This window comes from Prionailurus viverrinus, chromosome D4, assembly GCF_022837055.1.
Source record: "Prionailurus viverrinus isolate Anna chromosome D4, UM_Priviv_1.0, whole genome shotgun sequence".
Classification (NCBI taxonomy): Eukaryota; Metazoa; Chordata; class Mammalia; order Carnivora; family Felidae; genus Prionailurus; species Prionailurus viverrinus.
Genome location: NC_062573.1, coordinates 4228183 through 4245702, shown reverse-complemented (window position 1 = coordinate 4245702; position 17520 = coordinate 4228183). Strand labels below are relative to the sequence as shown.

The 17520-nt window shown below is 44.5% G+C and overlaps 1 protein-coding gene across 1 annotated transcript in view; it reads right to left on the bottom strand.

Annotated features, from left to right (window-relative positions):
- PSMB7 (proteasome 20S subunit beta 7) overlaps nt 1-17520 on the bottom strand; it is a 59193-nt gene that overhangs the window by 31787 nt on the left and 9886 nt on the right. The window lies entirely within an intron of this gene.

The following is a 17520-nucleotide window of genomic DNA, read 5'->3' as shown; positions in this document are numbered from 1 at the left end:
TATTTATCCCGCTGTATTTCCACTTCCCCTTTCACACCATGCCCCCAACACACACACTCCAACCTACAGAGCACAGGCATGGTATGGAGAAGTCTTCTGGAAGGCAGAAGCTTGCTAAACGGCCTGATTCTGCTGCTCCGGAGATCAAAGATAAGCAGACTCCAAATAAACTTGAAAAGAAAGGGAAATTCAACATTAAAAACAATTTCTAAATCACTTGCAAATTAGCTCCTGCTCCCAGCTTTTTAGGAAAGGAGGACTCTGGCGCCCCCTTTTCAGAAATCCGTGGAAGCGCTAGGAGACGGAGAGCCGTGGACTTTTTGTCAACAGGTTTCTAGGAAACCCTGAACGTGTGTCGGCTATTTAGAAAACTGAAGTCAGAATTTCAAAAATGACTGCAATTGCCCAAAGTGGCCAGAGAACAAGATGCAAATCCTCACATAATTTCAAGGCAATGCAACTGGGGGAAGGAACGGAAGGTGGCCATTCAAAAGAAAAAACAGATGGTAAACTCCAGGAGACCAGTATTCTTTAATAATTTCACTCAGGTTTCCTAGCTCTTGTTTCCATGCCACTTAAAACTATATACAGTAAATCACCTAATGCCACACTAGTATAGCAGCCACGGACCGACAAAATGTTTAAATATTATATCCCATTTTTAAGCCACAGTAATGCCCTGATACATTCCATTATTTCAGCATCAACCTACCCAAACGTGGCACTTCCAAATCCAAAACCAAGGCAAACGATCTTCTAAGGAGCATTTACACTGGTTTTCTATTCCAAAACCAAGGTCACCTTAGACAATTAGTCAGAAGTACCTGGCTTCCCATTCAGGAATGCATGAACAGAAAGGCCAGGAGACGAGGGCCTCTGCTTCAGACGGCAGGCATGTCAGGTGAAGGAAACACAGGTCAGAGAGAGGATGCTTTCCACAAATGCAGGATGGGCTCAAGGAGCAAGAGGTGTGAGGCCTGACCTCAAAGAGCTTATCTAACAGCAGGGAGGAGAAGGCAGCCAAGAAGGAAGAAACCAGGGCACACTGAGCACCCGCCATGGGCTACGCATCACGTCATGCCATTCAGTCACCCCACTAAAGCAGTAAAGCTTCTTGTCTGGCATTACAGAATAAACACACGGCAGGACTCTGTCTCAGGCGTGACCTGAGGCAGTCACCCTCTCCTACCACAACTGACCAGAGCAGACGTGCATGACCTTCCACGATCGGGTCTCTGTCTCCCTCGACCCCCTTCTCAGCCCTGACACATACACTTGACATCCCACCAACATAAAACTGATAATAGTTTCCTAAATTATACCACTTCAAGCCAATCCCACCTTGGCACATGCTATGCCCTTTGCCCCCTTGACGGTCTATAGGATTCCTAGTCACCTTTCAAACCCCAGCCGAGAGACTGCTTCTTCCCACAAGCTTTCCCTGACCAACCCCCACCACGAGGGTTCGTATCTGCACCCCCATCCCTAGCAGTCTCAGGCACACAGCAAGCACTAAATAGAATCTGCTGAATTAAGCCAGGCTGATTTGAGGGCACCTGTCCAAATGAAGGAGCTGGGGAAAACTCTGAGCTGGCCCTGAAGGAGTGATGATAGCAATAAATGCCTTGATAAAGTGGAAAAGACATTTATTGCCTAATTTACCATACTGGGGTGAATATAAGACAAACTCAGATGTGAAGCAAGTTCAGTGTTCAAAAGGAAAAAAAGGCTTTACACCCACAAAACCATGTCATATTATATGTCCTGGTCTGGTCCAAACCTCTGTGATACCACAGGGGTAAAATGCCTTCCGTGGGCTCCTGCATTTTACTAGACAGCCCGTCTCATTCGTAGTCTCCATGTAGCTGCTCCTTAGCAACCTCCACCAAGGCTGCCTTTTGCAGCCCACCCACAGTTGCTGAGTAGCCAGTGTTGCTTCTAGAACGAAGCTCTTTAAAACAGAAAAACGAGGGGCGCCTGGGTGGCTCAGTCGGTTAGGCGGCCGACTTCGGCTCAGGTCATGATCTCGCGGTCCGTGACTTCGAGCCCCGTGTCGGGTTCTGTGCTGACAGCTCAGAGCCTGGAGCCTGTTTCCGATTCTGTGTCTCCTTCTCTCTGACCCTCCCCCGTTCATGCTCTCTCTCTGTCTCAAAAATAAATAAACGTTAAAAAAAAAAAAAATTAAAAAAAAAAAAACAGAAAAACGAGGTGCGATCAGTGACCAGCTTTTAGAAAGACGATGGTGCGGGGCACCTGGGTGGCTCAGTTGGTTAAGCGTCCGACTCTTGACAGCAACTGAAGTCATGATCTTGCAGTCGTAAGATCGAGCCCCGCTTCGGGCTCTGTGCGGACAAGCAGGAGTCTGCTTGGGATTCTCTCTCTCCCCCTCTCTCTCTCCAAATAAATAAATAATAAATAATGAAAGAAAGAAAGAAAGAAAAAGAAAAGAGAATGGTGCAAGACATAGTGGTGGCTCCCTATCCACTGACTCACCTCCTGCACCCACCGTATGTCCCTAGTTCACCTCCCACCTCCTCCCTGATCAACCCCTTGGGACTCCCAAACCACCCAGCAGCCAAGCTGTGGAGACAGGGATGGGGGAAGGATACAGAACGCAGCCCTCTTCCGCCTGAGGGGGCCAGGAACTGCCCTGCGCTCCCTGATCCACTGCAGCCACCAGGTGGGTACCACTGCACCCTGGCTGCTCCTGTTTAGTGGCCATTAAAAGAATTCCTCCCACAACAGATACCCTGTGGGGTCCCGGAAAGCAGGTCTGCTCCCCATCTCTGACTGTCGGGGCCTAACCCGCTTCAAGATGACAGTAGGGGCCATCCACACTGCTAACCTCCAGGAGAAGGGGGTCCCAGGCAAAAATGCCAAGGGGCCACACCTCCAGCCAATCTTTTAAAATGAAGTATCTGCTCTTATTAACAGCAGGCCACTGGTTTGGGGGTGGGGGGGGGGGACCAACTTCTGTAAACAATGTAAAATATAGGCTGTGAAACTCAGGAAAATATATGCAACATGTAGGGCATCAATAAATAAAAAGGGCTCATAGATAAAGGACACCAATATGCCAACAGAAAAAAGGACACAGCAGTTGACAAAAAAAGAAAAAATGTGACAGGCCTGTACATTTAGAAACACTGTTCAAGTTCACTAGTAATCAAAGAAACATGAATTTAAATTAAATAATCATTTTTTTGACTTTTACATTTAACAAAGATTAAAAAAATAATACCATGGGCTGACAAAGGTGTTGTGAAACAGGCAAATCTAACACACTCGTAGAAGCAAAAATGAATAGAACTTTTTTATCAGGCAACTTAGAAACATCAATCAGAAAGGATAAAGTTATACATCTCCACCAGCAATTCCACTGCTAGAGTTATTTTAAAGAAATAAATGGATAAGTACCCAAACTATGCATATAAAAAGATCACTGTTTAGATTAGCAGAACAAAAAACAAAACACTAGAGGTAAACAATCAGACAATAGGAAAAAATAAACAATATTATGTATACAGTCATTAACACAATATTTTTTTGGCAATAAGATGTCCATGATAAAATATTCAAGAGGGGAAAAACATGTTCCAAAGCAATGTTAACACAGAAGCTTCTATGACACATACTACACAAATCTAGAAAAATATAAGTCAAAATATTATGCTTATATCTGAGTGATACTATTTTGTTTACTCACATTTTTTTTTTCTTCAAAAGACCAGACATTACTTACAATTTTTTTAAGGTATAAACTTGGAGAAAGTAAGAATTTGACATGGTACAGGGATGGAAAAAGCCAAAAGCAAAAGTAAAAACCCCAAGATCTTGCCAGCTGTCACCATCATGCTAAGAGCAGCAGCATGCAGCTAATTCCTGAAATTTGTGTCCAGGGGCCTGAAGGTCAATCCATGCAGGAGTCAATACTTCCAAGGAACGACAGCAATCAATCATCTCAAACAAATATACACACCGTGTCTACCACCGTCCTGAGGAGGGCCTCCTTAGTACGGCCTTCAAGGTAAAAGCATCTTTATCATGAAGTCCTCTGAGCAGATCAGCCCCAAGCCAGCTCCCACTTATCCAGAAGTCTACACTGTGGCACACAAATCACTAAACAGACCACAATAACACAGTACACATAGTGTTTAAAAAATTTCAAAGCACAGTCCCGTTGGTTTTGTCTGCTCTTCAGACATGGCAGATCGGAGTAGTCCCATCTTACAAAAGGGGAGACAGAATCTAGGAGGTGAGGAACTTGCCCACATCACATAACCAATCTGATCAGCAAATCTGGGATTTTGAACCCAGATCGTTCTGATGCTCCTTCCATTCCACCACGTGGCCTCTTACGTAGCAAAACCAAACGCGTGAAATCGAGATTAACAAGTAAGCCTGGAAACGGCTATATTTTCTTAGCTCCCCACTGCAAAAAAAGCATGCTTTCTAAATTGCTTTTTCTTCGGATTTCAGCAGAATGATTAGCACACATCTGAGTATGGTTAATTTGTGTAGTTTTGCTTGGAAATTCAAATGGGATTGAAATTTTAGTTAAATGTTTTAAATGATTAAACAGATGCCGTTCACTGTTTAGCAATGCCACTCAAGAACCTGTTCTATTTATTTTAAAACAAGCCCATTCAAAAAAATTTTTTGAATAAAAAGAACAATGAAATTAGTCTCCATTTTCTAAAACCTCTGAAGGTATTTCTGATCTTAGCTTATCAACATCAGTACTTCAGTGAGTGCGACCTTCACTTTTTCAGAAGGAATTCAGGACAAAATAGGAAGGGTATCAAGAAAATTTTACTATCGATCACTTTTACCTGTTCTGTATATTCAAAAACACCTGAACTGACAGAGCTCGAGGGCAGAAGAATTTTGTTGAAAAGCCATGAAATGTTTTCATAGTGTTCTTTAAAGCACGAAATCAAACTCAGCAATTCTAGAATCTATGTTTTTAGACATGCTGAAGAAATTAAAGACTGAAAGAATTTTCTAAAACCCAATGCTCTAAGTCCAACTCTTAGAAGGAACTGAAAGCCAGCAGGCAGAATTTGGCTTTTTTCTAAGAAGGTCTATGCTCACAAAATCCCAGACGGGAAAAGGGGAAAGCATTTACTGAGAGCCTTTTAGGTCCCAGACCCTGAACTCAAGCGATGTAGGTATTTCCTCTCTTTACAGGCAAGGAAACAGGCTCAACTGGCAAAAGCAATACAGTCAATAAGAAGTGGAGCCAAGATTCAAGCCCAGGTCTCGTGGCTCCACGTTTCAGAAGGGCGACTTCCCCTCCTTCCTTCAAACAAACCATCCCAGGAGCCCGCCAGGCAGCGGGCTCAGAGGGCACACTGCTGTGCAGGAGGGGGCACAATTCCGGCACTTCACCGTCTGCCCCAGCACATCACTGAGGCGCTGAGAGCCCCGCCCCGCAAGGCGGCCAAGCTGCTCCAGGACGCACCATCACTCCGAGCCCAGTGCGACTGTCGCCCGAAAGCTGCAAGTATGGCAGCCACGCCGCCCTGGCCTTAGCTTCCACCCCCGTACAACGTACAACGGAGAGGACGGCAGAATGGATCTTCCTCACTGCGTGGCTGGGAAGCTTGAAGGACACAGAAAGCAGAAGGCCTGGCACTCAGGAAAAGCCCAATAAAAACTAGCTATTGTAATTACTCTGAGACAAAGTCCCCGTCCTCCAGGAGCTATTTTATACAATCATCCTCAACAAGTTCCAGGGTTGGCAGTTTTAATGGAAACAGAGGTCTTCAAAATTTCTTTTCTCAAAGTCACGAAGTTCTGACAGGCAGCCGGAAATGGATTTCTACTGCTTTTCCCCCAAATCAATTTAACCAGAGCTTTTCAGGAAAAAAAGCTGCTCCTTCTGCTAAGGAGCGGTCTGTTTTAAGTGCCCAAGGACCTGTTTGCCACTGTGGCCTGCCAAGGTGTAAGATGTATGCAGTGATAAGAGAGTAACACACAGAACATTCTAATCCATCAGTGTCAGATCTCCCAGACAGAGTGCTTACTCACACTTGCTCATTGTTTGTCAACTGGCTACTCGTCCCGGGTAAAATTCGGTGCTTTCCGCAGACCCATGGGTTGGGATCATTTTTCACTCCGTTCCTGTCTACAAGGACTAGTCTCCCGGTGTTAGTGCCTGCTCTGGAGGCCAACACTGCCAATGTATGAAGAGCTGATTTATGAATATAAAGCAATGTTGGCGCTAGGGGACCACATTCAGCCACTAGAGAGCAGTGGAGCACCTCACATTGCTCGGGAAAACCCAAGACACCGACTTGAAATGGTTTAATTGTATGCGTGCATTTCATTATAAGTCCTGGCCAAAAGCTTCCAGGCGAGGCAGGCCAAGCAATCAGACAATCTTGCATGGGTTGCTGAAATCCAGATTTGTCCTTTGTCAGCATAAACAGTTTAATTTGATGTTTTCACTCCTGAGTAAGCACTGAGTATTACATTTAAACCCCTCGTGAGGGGATAGAATGCTTCCTTTTCATCAGCAAATGTACCTCAATGTCAAAGAGTCTACCTTTTATTCCCAATGAATAAAAAAAAAAAAATTATTCCATTTAATATGCTTAGAAATAGATTTTTAAAGCATCCGACATTTTCACTCAAAAACTAATGTCCCAAAAAAATGCAGTTCCTTTTCTAGATATGGTCAAAAAGGGGTTAAATTTTACTCTAAGTAATTTAAAATGCCACTTGAAGGAAACAGGGACTTTTTTTTATAACTGCAACTACAACATCTCACTGACCTGACAGGCTAAAAACACGAATTCTTAAGAAAAGACTAAAATCAGGGCATCCAGGCCTCAAAAGTGAAAGTTTCATTAATGTATTTTTAAGAAACGCCACGGTATGAGGATGGAAATGGTTCTCCTTCCAGCAGAGAAGCCACCTAACCCTATGCTTCGGGGATAAGACGGAGGATGAAATCCTCGTAAAACAGGCCTCTCTCACTCAGTCTCCCGCAGCACTAGGCCCCCCCAGGACACCGAAGCTCACTCAGCACCGTGGGCGCGGGGCACCCACTCCTCCCTCCTGCTGGAGGAGCTCAAGGCAGTCCGAACGGACAGGTCTTTCACAGGCATCCTTCACTCTGGTCCACGTTTCAAAACAACTTCCCAAATTACAGGTTGTCCCACTTTGCAGGCCTTTCTCAAGTTTTCATGTCCCTCAGACCCTCAAGGACCAAGGACCACAGAGTTTAATCATTTGTAAGACACACCCGGCCTGAATCACCATGGAAGGTTTATCTGGTCCACAGAGCCTGTGCGCAAATAAGAAATCCTACAGGGTGGAAAAAATGCGCAAAGCACCGTTACATGTATTTTCTCACGTAGTCGATCTGGGGACGAGCTGGTTTTACCTCCATTTTACAGACTGAAAGAAACTAAGTCCAGACAAGTGAAGGAACCTACCCAAAGTCACACAGCTAGTCATGACAGATACGGCTGACAGCAAATCCCTGCTCTAATGAACTCCACAGTGAAAAGTGTTCCGATGCATAAAATGCCTTTCCGCTTAGTCTGTCTCATAAGTGAAAGACCATCGAACACTAGGTTATAAGAGAATAAAGGCCCTTTTCTGTAGCAGGGCCAATTCTGGCCCACTTCTGAAACAAGAGCAGGTAAAGATGAATTAGTTAGCCTCACTCTCTCTGCAGCAGGGTTTAAAGCAAAGAAATTAAAACTCCAAGGGCTGCATTTCACTGTTCTGAGAGTACTGCCGGCAAGGGCTTTCACTTGGGGGTAGACGAAGGACTGAACTCAAGTCAGAAAAGACTTTGACGGTAAAATGTCAGAGCAGGAAAAAAACAGGTGGAATAGCACCCTACGTATTAATTCAATTTTACCTAGAGGAGACATTAAATATTTTTTTACACGGAACCAAGAACAAAGTCCACTTTAATTAGAAAAGATTAAGAGCTGCGGAGGGCTGGCTAGATAACATCCCCTGCAACAACATGATGAATTTTAGAAGTAAACATTTTTCTCTTTTTCTTACATAACGGCACCATCTATTGGCTTCATATACCACCTTCACAGTAACCAGGAATCAAGATGCATGATCCCACTTCCGTGAATCTTTGGTTTCCAGTGGTTTCGTTTCCTGGTATTCCACAGCAGCACAAATGTTAAAATATAAAATCCATGCATTGTACATTTTAAATCCTCTGAAATGCACCGTACTTAATCGAAGCAAGGAAAACTGCCAGAGAAATCTTAGTGTACAGAACTGCACACAGGGAATGTATTAGCACTAAAATAATCAAGATATTGTGCACTGAACACCTTCCCTGGGCTACGAAGAATGTTTTATGTATGGTTTCCCATGGGAGAGCTCCTCTAACCCCCATTCTACAGATGAAATCAATGCTCATGGTCAAAAGCTAGTAAATGTCGGACTTAGATCTGAACCCAACTGGACTCCCACACTACCTCGAAAAACAATGTCAAGAGCACCAGATGCACAGAAAAATACATGGTTTCTTACAGTGTGTTCACACACAACGTGACACTGCAGCATCCCAATAACCCTGGGACCTTCCCAAGTCAAAAAAAAAAAAAGCAGTTTCTTTTTTGAAATGAGGGACTTGGGGTTCAGAAAGGTTAGGTGAGCAGCCCTGGACAAGGAGGACTAGGACTGAGCCAGGGGCTCCGCCTTTCTCTAGGATTCTAGGTTATGCCTCAGGTGGTTTACAGAAATGCCGCTCTGAGAAGTCCCTGTCTGACAAAGCCCCCAACAGCATGGGGTGCTGTCCACTGCAGAGCCCCTGACCTGCGGAAAGCAGGGTCTGAGCATCAGTCTAGGACTGACAGAGACTCATGTTTGTGGAACCCCTACACAGTCACTCAGCCCACACTATTAGGAAAAGACTCCCCAGCAATGCTGGAGCCATGAAGTCCACACAGCCTCCAAAATGACTTTTACGTAGGCCTATGAACCACATGCGGTGATGCTGAGTCCACACCTGATTTAAGAGTTGAAAATGAACACAGAAGCAACAACTGCTGGGGCACCTGGGTGGCTCGGTTGGTTAAGTATCCCACTACGACTCAGGCCATGATCTCACAGTTTGTGAGTTCGGGCCCCACATCAGGCTCCATGCTGACAGTGTGGAGCTCGCTTGGGATTCTCTCTCTCATTCTCTCTATCTCTCTGCCCCTCCCTCACTTGCACTTTCTCTCACTCTCAAAATAAATAAAGTTTAAAAAATTTAAAAAAGTAGGGGCACCTGGGTGGCTCAGTCGGTTGAGGGTCCAACTTCGGCTCAGGTCGTGATCTCGCGGTTTTTGAGTTCGAGCCCCGCGTCGGGCTCTGTGCTGACAGCTCAGAGCCTGCAGCCTGCTTCAGATTCTGTGCCTCCACCTCTCTCTGCCCCTCCCATGCTCATGCTCTCTCAATAATAAATAAACGTTAAGAAGAAAAAAAAATTCTTTTTAATAAAAAAAGTAAAAAAAGAAGAAACATTTGTCATCTTGCAGTGCACTAATTTGATCCAGAGCAGGAAAATTTTCAAAATCAAGTCATGCGGAGATATCAAAATGTCTGCACAAAGGTTGCACTTTAGTGTAAAAATACGGAGAAAATGGCAGGTCTGAATTCCCTACTGATGTTCCAAGTTAATTCTAAGACTCGTTTTTTTTTGCCCACAAGGTGAGACATCCAGTACGTTTACTACCCTGTCCCAAATCTTTTTAATTACTAGGGGGCTCTGTAAACTGGGGCTTGAGAGGTACATTCCAGTAATTAGGAAATCCTACAACCAGTTTACCTAGAGATCAAATTTTACCTGGATGGCCTTGGCAATGACCCCAAGTCTTCCCTAATGGTGCATACCAATGTTTATTCCTTAAGTTAGTATTCCTAAATTGTCCAAGGGCCTCATTTCCAGGAATGTCATGCTTGAAATTGTATTCATATTAATTCTTATGTGAATAAGTGGGCAAAAATAAAAATTTTATATACCTTGCCAATGCCGCTACAAGGAACACTGCCAAACTAATAGCAAAAGATGGTCCCCAAGCTTCTCCTGACACTACTTCAGTTTGCCTAATAAAGAAAAGCTGGCAAGTTAAAAGAAAAAGCTAATTAATCTGAGAATTAAAAGAGCCCCCATTTTGTCTATAAAATAATATACAACCCAAACCCTTTTCCCTTTCTTAATAAAGAAAAATCAAAGAATCCTGCCTGGCTTTCAACAATCACACTAATCAATCACCTGCAGTCTCTTGCAAATTATTCTCTTAAAAAAAATAATAAACAAAACCTAAGGGGCCCTCTCCTCTTCTTTGAGAATGCACCAAATCACATTTGGTCTGGACCACATGCCACACACCATTCACAGCAATAATACGGCCAAGGGAGAAAAGTCACAGAGGCTGGGGTCCCCATCCCAGTTCACGCACACCCTGGCTGTCTACCGTGAGCACACCTCTCTGAGCCTCGATTTCTGCACCTGTGAGACAGGGACGATCGTAACCGCTTCACAATGTTGCAAAGATTCAATCAGTAAAGCATCTCACGACAGCTGCCGGCAATGCAACGGGTAAGCTGCTGACTGAACGTTGCTGTCATTACGGTCAACATCACGTCCACAACAGGTTTTAGGACAGAAGCTGTCCAAGGGCCACACCTCAAGGAACTGGATACATTCTTCTCCCAAGTAAATCCTGAGGAAAGCAAGACCTCAGAGAGGGGCTCCTGGACTCCGTGCTCACTAAGCTGTGCCAACATGTTAAAGATGCACAAGACAAGACAGGTGTCTTCTATTCCATGTAAATTAAGAGTAGCCTTCAGGCACCTGGCTAGTGGCCAATGCAAGCCCATGGGTAGACAAAATTTAGACACCCTTGTCTTACGGGTAATTTGTAGCTTCCAGCTCTTACTGTCAAATCATTCAGGGAAGAAAAAAAAAAAAGAAGATTAATTACAAAGTTTTGTTATTTCTCGCAATAAAAAACTCCTAACTTAACTAAAACATGGGAATTTCCATGAAATATTCATTTTCTCACTTAAGCTACACTTAGGAAAAGCCTCAGTTCCACAGTGGATGCTAATGCTGCGTGGGACATCTCGTTCAGGAAGGCCTTCTATTGTGTCTGTAGTTTGACGTTTGGTTTATAGCTCACCCCCAATAACAACAGGTTTGAACCGTATGGGTCCACTTAGACATGCATTTTTTTCTGATACAGGGCAGCACTTTAAATGTATTTTCTCTTCTTTAGGATTTTCTTAATAACATTTTCTCCAGCTTACTCTATCAAAAGAACACAGTACATAATACATACAAAATATGTGTTACTGGACTGTTTACGTTATCAGCAAGGCTACCCAGTCACCAATAGGCTACTATGTACTTAAGTGTTGAGGGAGTCAAAAGTTACACACAAATTTTTCAGGGGCACCTCAGTGGCTCAATCAGTTAAGCTGAGGTCACGATCCCACAGTTCATGAGTTCAAGTCCTGTGTCGGGCTCCACACTGATGGCGTGGAGCCTGCTTGGGATTCTCTCACTCCCTCTCTCTCTCACGCAATCAACAAACATTAAAAACAAAAGTTGCATGCAAATTTTTCAACTGTGCCCGGGGGGGAGGGGGTTTGGGGGGTGGGGGGCAGAGTGTGTCAGGACCCTCAATCCATGTCCTGCCCCTGCTGTAACATGAATTAAAACAAGATCCACCAAATTTTGGCCATTGCGGGGTTTTTCTCTCAACATCCAGCTCCCTACCCTCTCAAAAAAAAAAAAAAAAAAAGAACTAAGGAAAGGAGAAGGGAGGGAGGGAAGACGACAGCAACGACTGGAAGCCAGAAGAACTGGCTGGTTAGGAAGAAAGGCAGTGCGGCACCTGCCATCGCCATAGGGAGAGACGCGAGCCAGCCCTGCTCCAAAGGGAACGATGGCTAAAAGCAACTTAAAAAATGACAAACACCAAGCCAGGGCAGTACAAAAACTATGTTTTATTTTATATTCTCTGCTAAAGCGTTCCTCTTCACAACGGACTTGGATTGGAAAAAATAAAAATCAAAAAAATAAAAAGCATGCTGTCTTGGATGGTAAAACTGTATAATTTTTAAATTTTTCCTTTGATACTACAAAGTGGTTTCAGCAAATACCGTTTTTAATATGCAGGATAGAAAATCCGCACACAGGCAGTCGAAAATAGGCAAAACAAATAAATGCCCTTTGGGAATCTGTAGAGGTATTTTCAGTATTCAGAAGCAAGGCTTAATAGCTTAATGAAGTAACATCTGTAAGAGGTAAAATCAAAGCAGCCGTGTTGTACCAGGGCTGCCCGAGCCGGAAGAGTCCAGATCCCAGCTTTGCCGCAATAACAAGCAAGTTACCACTTAATCTGAGTTCAGGCCTCTCGTCAATAAAACAGCAATTGCAGCATCCCTCGCATAGAATTTTAACTGAAAATAATGTGACAGCACTAGAGCGCTAGGAGACTCTGGCACAAAGACGCTTTAAATGTGAAATGATACTGAGTTTTAAAGGAAAAAAAAAAAAACAACAACAACCTTACCCCAATGCTTTGTGCCATTCTCTCACAGCGGACCTCAGGCCCCCCATATGCACCACAACCTAAATCATAAATCAACTCCATTCCAAGGGTACTGGAAACTGTTCGTCAAAAATAATGAGTAGCTAAGGTTTCTAACGCTAAGTTTCAGATACTCTTTGATACAAGCCAGTTAGCGAATCAGAAAATTATTTCGCCATCAAATATTCACTGAGTCACACAGGACTCTGGGGCACTGGAGGCAAGACAGATTCTATGCTCTGACAGATTTCAAACATTCGCCAAACATTCGCATGCGTGGAAGGGACAAGAGCTGGGCCGAGCAGACAAGGCGGGAATCCTGGAATGCCCCGAGAGGGACCTGCTAACTCAGCCTGGCGCAGTCACGAGGGACTGGCTTCTGGGCTAGACCCCCGATGAGCAGCAGGAACACTGGGGGCAGAAAAGGCCTTTCGGAAGGAAGGCAGCACTACAACAGCGGGGTGTAGGAGCCAGCCCAGGGGAGGGCGAGAGGTACAAGGTGCCTCTGTTACAACAAAGGCCTAGGGGACAGGTAGAGGAGGAACAGGAAACGAGACAGGAAAAGGGGCCTACAGCCCAACTGGAAGGGAGGTGACCCCAGGTGAAGGAGCTAACTGCGCCACTGCAGTCAAGAACCAGGAAGGAACCGGCATTGAGAAGTCAGGAGAGGATGGAAGCCAGACGCCTGCGATCTGGTCTAATGGTCAGCTGGTTACCGAGGGCTCGCTGTAAAGACAGTGGCCACCGCTACCGTCACCAAACCCCGCCACACCCTCAATATTTCTGGCCAGATACAATCTCCATCTCTGCCTCAGACTCCCTGATGCCAATCCTCCTTCCGACAGCCATAAGACTGCTCTAACAAGCAAACCTTATCCCATCCTTCTCTGGCGTGAAAACTTTAGATGGGAACCTCCAGGACAAAAGCCAAACAACTTGGCCTCTATCACTGAGACCCTCTCGGGCCTAGCTTTCCAGTCATACCTCTACTCCACCTTCCAGAAGGTCTTAGCTTCAGCTCTGCCCCCTGCATTGAGCACTCCCCCCACCCAGAGCACTTGCCTCACTCGTCCAGCAAACTCTGGCCCTTTAGTTCCTCGACCGTACAGGTCCCTAGTGCACACAGGGCCTGAAGTCTCTCCTTGGGGACAAGGAGCAGGGCAGGAATTCCTGGCAAATTTCTACTTACCATTCAGGTCTCTGCTTACGTGCTACGTCTTCCCATCTTTCACCCATCAGACTGGCACAAATACCCAGTGTTGGTAAGGTTGTTAAGAGAACAGCAATCTCATTCTCTTGGTGGGAATATAAACTAGTACAATCTTTTCGGAGGGCAATTTGGCAACAGCTCTCAAAAAGCAGAATGAGCTATATGGCCCTTTGCCACTTTGCTGGGCTGATCAGTGGCAGTGTGTATAGTAGGACTCCCTTCCTATTCTGGGGAACCCCACCCCCTTAGGAGTGACCAAACTTCATCAATTAGAAGCATCTCTGCCCCCCCCCCCCCCCCCCCCCCCCCCCCCCCGGCCAATAAGGAACTCTCCAGCAGTGGTGAAAGGGATGTCAGGAAGAATCCGTTCCAGAAGAGTCAGGGAGGCTGAGCCAGGCCCCAGCAGCACCTGTGGCCCCAGCGCGGTCTGGAGCACTCTGTGCTCGCCTGTGGCAGCCTATGCCACAGAAGGATTTCTAACACTGCTCGCGGCCCCACATCCAGCTCCTGCCCTCCCAGCTATTCCATGAGCCACCTACTATCCTTTCCAACATATTTCTCTTTTCCTTAAATGATCCAGTAATTCTGTCGCTTGCCACAGAGGACCAGGAACAATACATACACATACCCTCATCCTGAAATTCCACTGCTAGGAATTGATCTGAAGTACAGAAATATGCATCAATAGAATAGGTTAAGTCCTCATACAGCCATATAATGCATTTCTATGCAGTTGTCATTGTGATACAGATCTACATGATAAAGAACTTCTTTTGTGCTGATAAAGAACCTCTCCAAAACAAGTTAACAGTAAGGGAACAGTGTGTTTGGTATGACTTCATTTGTGTATCTTTAATAGTGACAGACTGATACAGATACATGAAGCGGTTTCATAAAACATTATCTGGAAAAAAACACCAAAAAAACCTTAAAGGTGGTTACTTTGGAGGAGGGATACGAAACACACTTATTTTTCATGTAATATTCCCACTTGAATGTTTTGTCATGTTCGTAAATTACTATCATTAGAAAATGTTTTAATGTCACTTGCTCAGTAAGGACCTCCCAAACAGCCATTATCCACATATTCCTGCCTGTTACTTTCTCGTATTACTGTTCTTTTCCTCCAGGGCACTTAGCACAGCGCATTCTTTCAGATGAATGTGTACTTACTTTTTATTTTTTTTTTTTTTAATTTTTTTTTCAACGTTTATTTATTTTTGGGGGGACAGAGCGAGACAGAGCATGAACGGGGGAGGGGCAGAGAGAGAGGGAGACACAGAATCAGAAACAGGCTCCAGGCTCCGAGCCGTCAGCCCAGAGCCCGACGCGGGGCTCGAACTCACGGACCGCGAGATCGTGACCCGGCTGAAGTCGGACGCTTAACCGACTGCGCCACCCAGGCGCCCCTGTACTTACTTTTTAAATTCCTGTCTCCCACATGAGGCTCTAAGCTCTGAGGGCAGGTGCTGTGCTGACCACTGTATTCCCGCACCTAGCACAGTGCCCAGCACACTGTGAGTGCTAAGTAAGTATCTGATAGATGAATGAAGGTAACTTATGCTTCTTTTAAGATTCTGTTCATGTGAAGCAAGGCTTTTCCTGAGATCCTCCCATTTCCATGTGATCCCTTCTCCCTCGGGCCTCCACTGGCCTTGCTACCTACTGCCCTTGTCAGTTCATACATCTGGTTCCCTCACTACACTGCGACTATATCGAGGGCAAAGATCCACGCGTTCATCTCTATCTGTGGAGCCAGCCACAGTGCCTAGACAGAGAAGGCAAGAAATAGTTGGCACATAAATGAACAGATGAACAAACTGCAGCTCAAAGTAATCATTTACTCGTGTATTCATCAGATGTTACAAATGTCTGCTCCTTAATCTGGTCTTTCACGGTAGCGAAAGCAGACTCTGTAGAGCAAAGATCTCTCAACAGAAGTAGGCCACGTTGAGTTCAGGCCGAGAAGCATCACCCTGGAGACACGCTAGACTTGGAAGAGCAAGTTCACTGTCGACCAGGAGGGAGAGTACATGCGGCACAACCGCCTGACTGCTCACTTTCAACAACTTTTCCTGAATTCGGGATTGGGCTCAGAAGACAAATTACTACAGGTCAAAAGCAAAAGAAACCAATTTTCCCAGCTTAAAACTGAACCTGCTTTGTAATAACGTTAAATTTCCTGAATGTGATGATTTTATCAAGGTAACGTAAGAGAACAAGGTAAAGGATTCAGAGGTGGATAATGGTGTCCGCTACTTACTCTCAAATGATTCCACACAAAAAGTTAACGGTAATAAGGTCTGAGAAAGCGAGAACAAGTGTCCTAAAATGTTAACTGACACATATGAGTAAAGAGTACATATGACTGTCCATTGTATATTACTGTTACTTTTCTGCAAGTGTGAAATTCTTTTACAGTTAAAAAAAAGAAGAAAAGCAACTACTTAAGAGAAAGAGCTAATTAATCTTTACCTCCATTTAAGGGCATCAATCAAACAGGGAGAAATAAAAACAATACTTTGATGGAGATAACAAATATATTTGAATAAAGCAGTTCCGAACAATTCTAAAATTACTGTAAGTATCTTCATTTTAAAATAATTACAAAGACTCGCCCAGATGGTATCTGGGGGTAAATCATTCTCCCCAGCAAACAGGGAACATCTGTTGTCTAAAAACCTTCTAAGAGGCTAGAGAGCACGATGGAATAGCAAGGTCTCAAACTGGCAATTTCCAAACTATTCAAGGCAGTTCTCCTAGCTCTTCAGAGCCAAGACACCAAGACAAAAAAACATAAGAGGTAAACAACAGCTGGAAAAATACCAGCTACACATGACCTGTTCAAATTTCTGCACCTACACAATTTGACTCAGAAATTTAACATAAAAGTCGTAATTTGAAAATCCCAATTTTATCACTCCTTTGTGTGTAAGTGTGTGCACGCACGTGTGTGTGATCATTAAAAGCAAAAATTACTCTTGGGGCACCTGGGTGGCTCAGTCGGTTAAGCGTCTGACTTCAGCTCAGGTCATGATCTCACAGTTTGTGGGTTCAAGCCCCATGTCGGGCTCTGTGCTGACAGCTCAGAGCCTGGAGCCTGCTTCGGATTCTGTGTCTCCCTCTCTCTCTGCTCCTCCCCCACTAGTGCTCTGTGTCTCTCAAAAATGAATAAACTTTAAAAAAAAAAAATACTCCTGACTAGCCTTTAGAGCTAAATACAAATGTAGAAAGCTAGTCTGAAAAGAGTAACCATTATCATAGACCAGGCATTTGACCAGATGCTTTATATACATTACTTCTAATCCTTACAACCTGGTGTATATGGCAGATATTATTGATACCATTTCACAGGTGAGGAAATCAAGGTTCAGAGAGGAATTAAATGCCTCTGATCTCTCAGAAATTAAGAGGGGCCCCAGTCACCCTCGCTTAAAAAAAAAAGTCAATGCGTGTACTAGACGTGTTCCCACCACGAGGCTTCCACTCTAACTTCTCTCCGCTGAAACCTGACCCTGAGGCCTACTTTGTTCTATTTAATACTATATTCTGACTCCCACTCCCACACTCCAAAGCCCCCTTACCCTGCATTAATTTTTTTAACCTTTTGTTTTGAGATGATGGTAAATTCACATGCGGATATAAGAAATAATACACTGGGTTTCTATACGGCCTCGACCCAGTTTCCCCCAAAGGTAGTATCTTGTGTAACTGTAGTACAGAATCACCTGCATA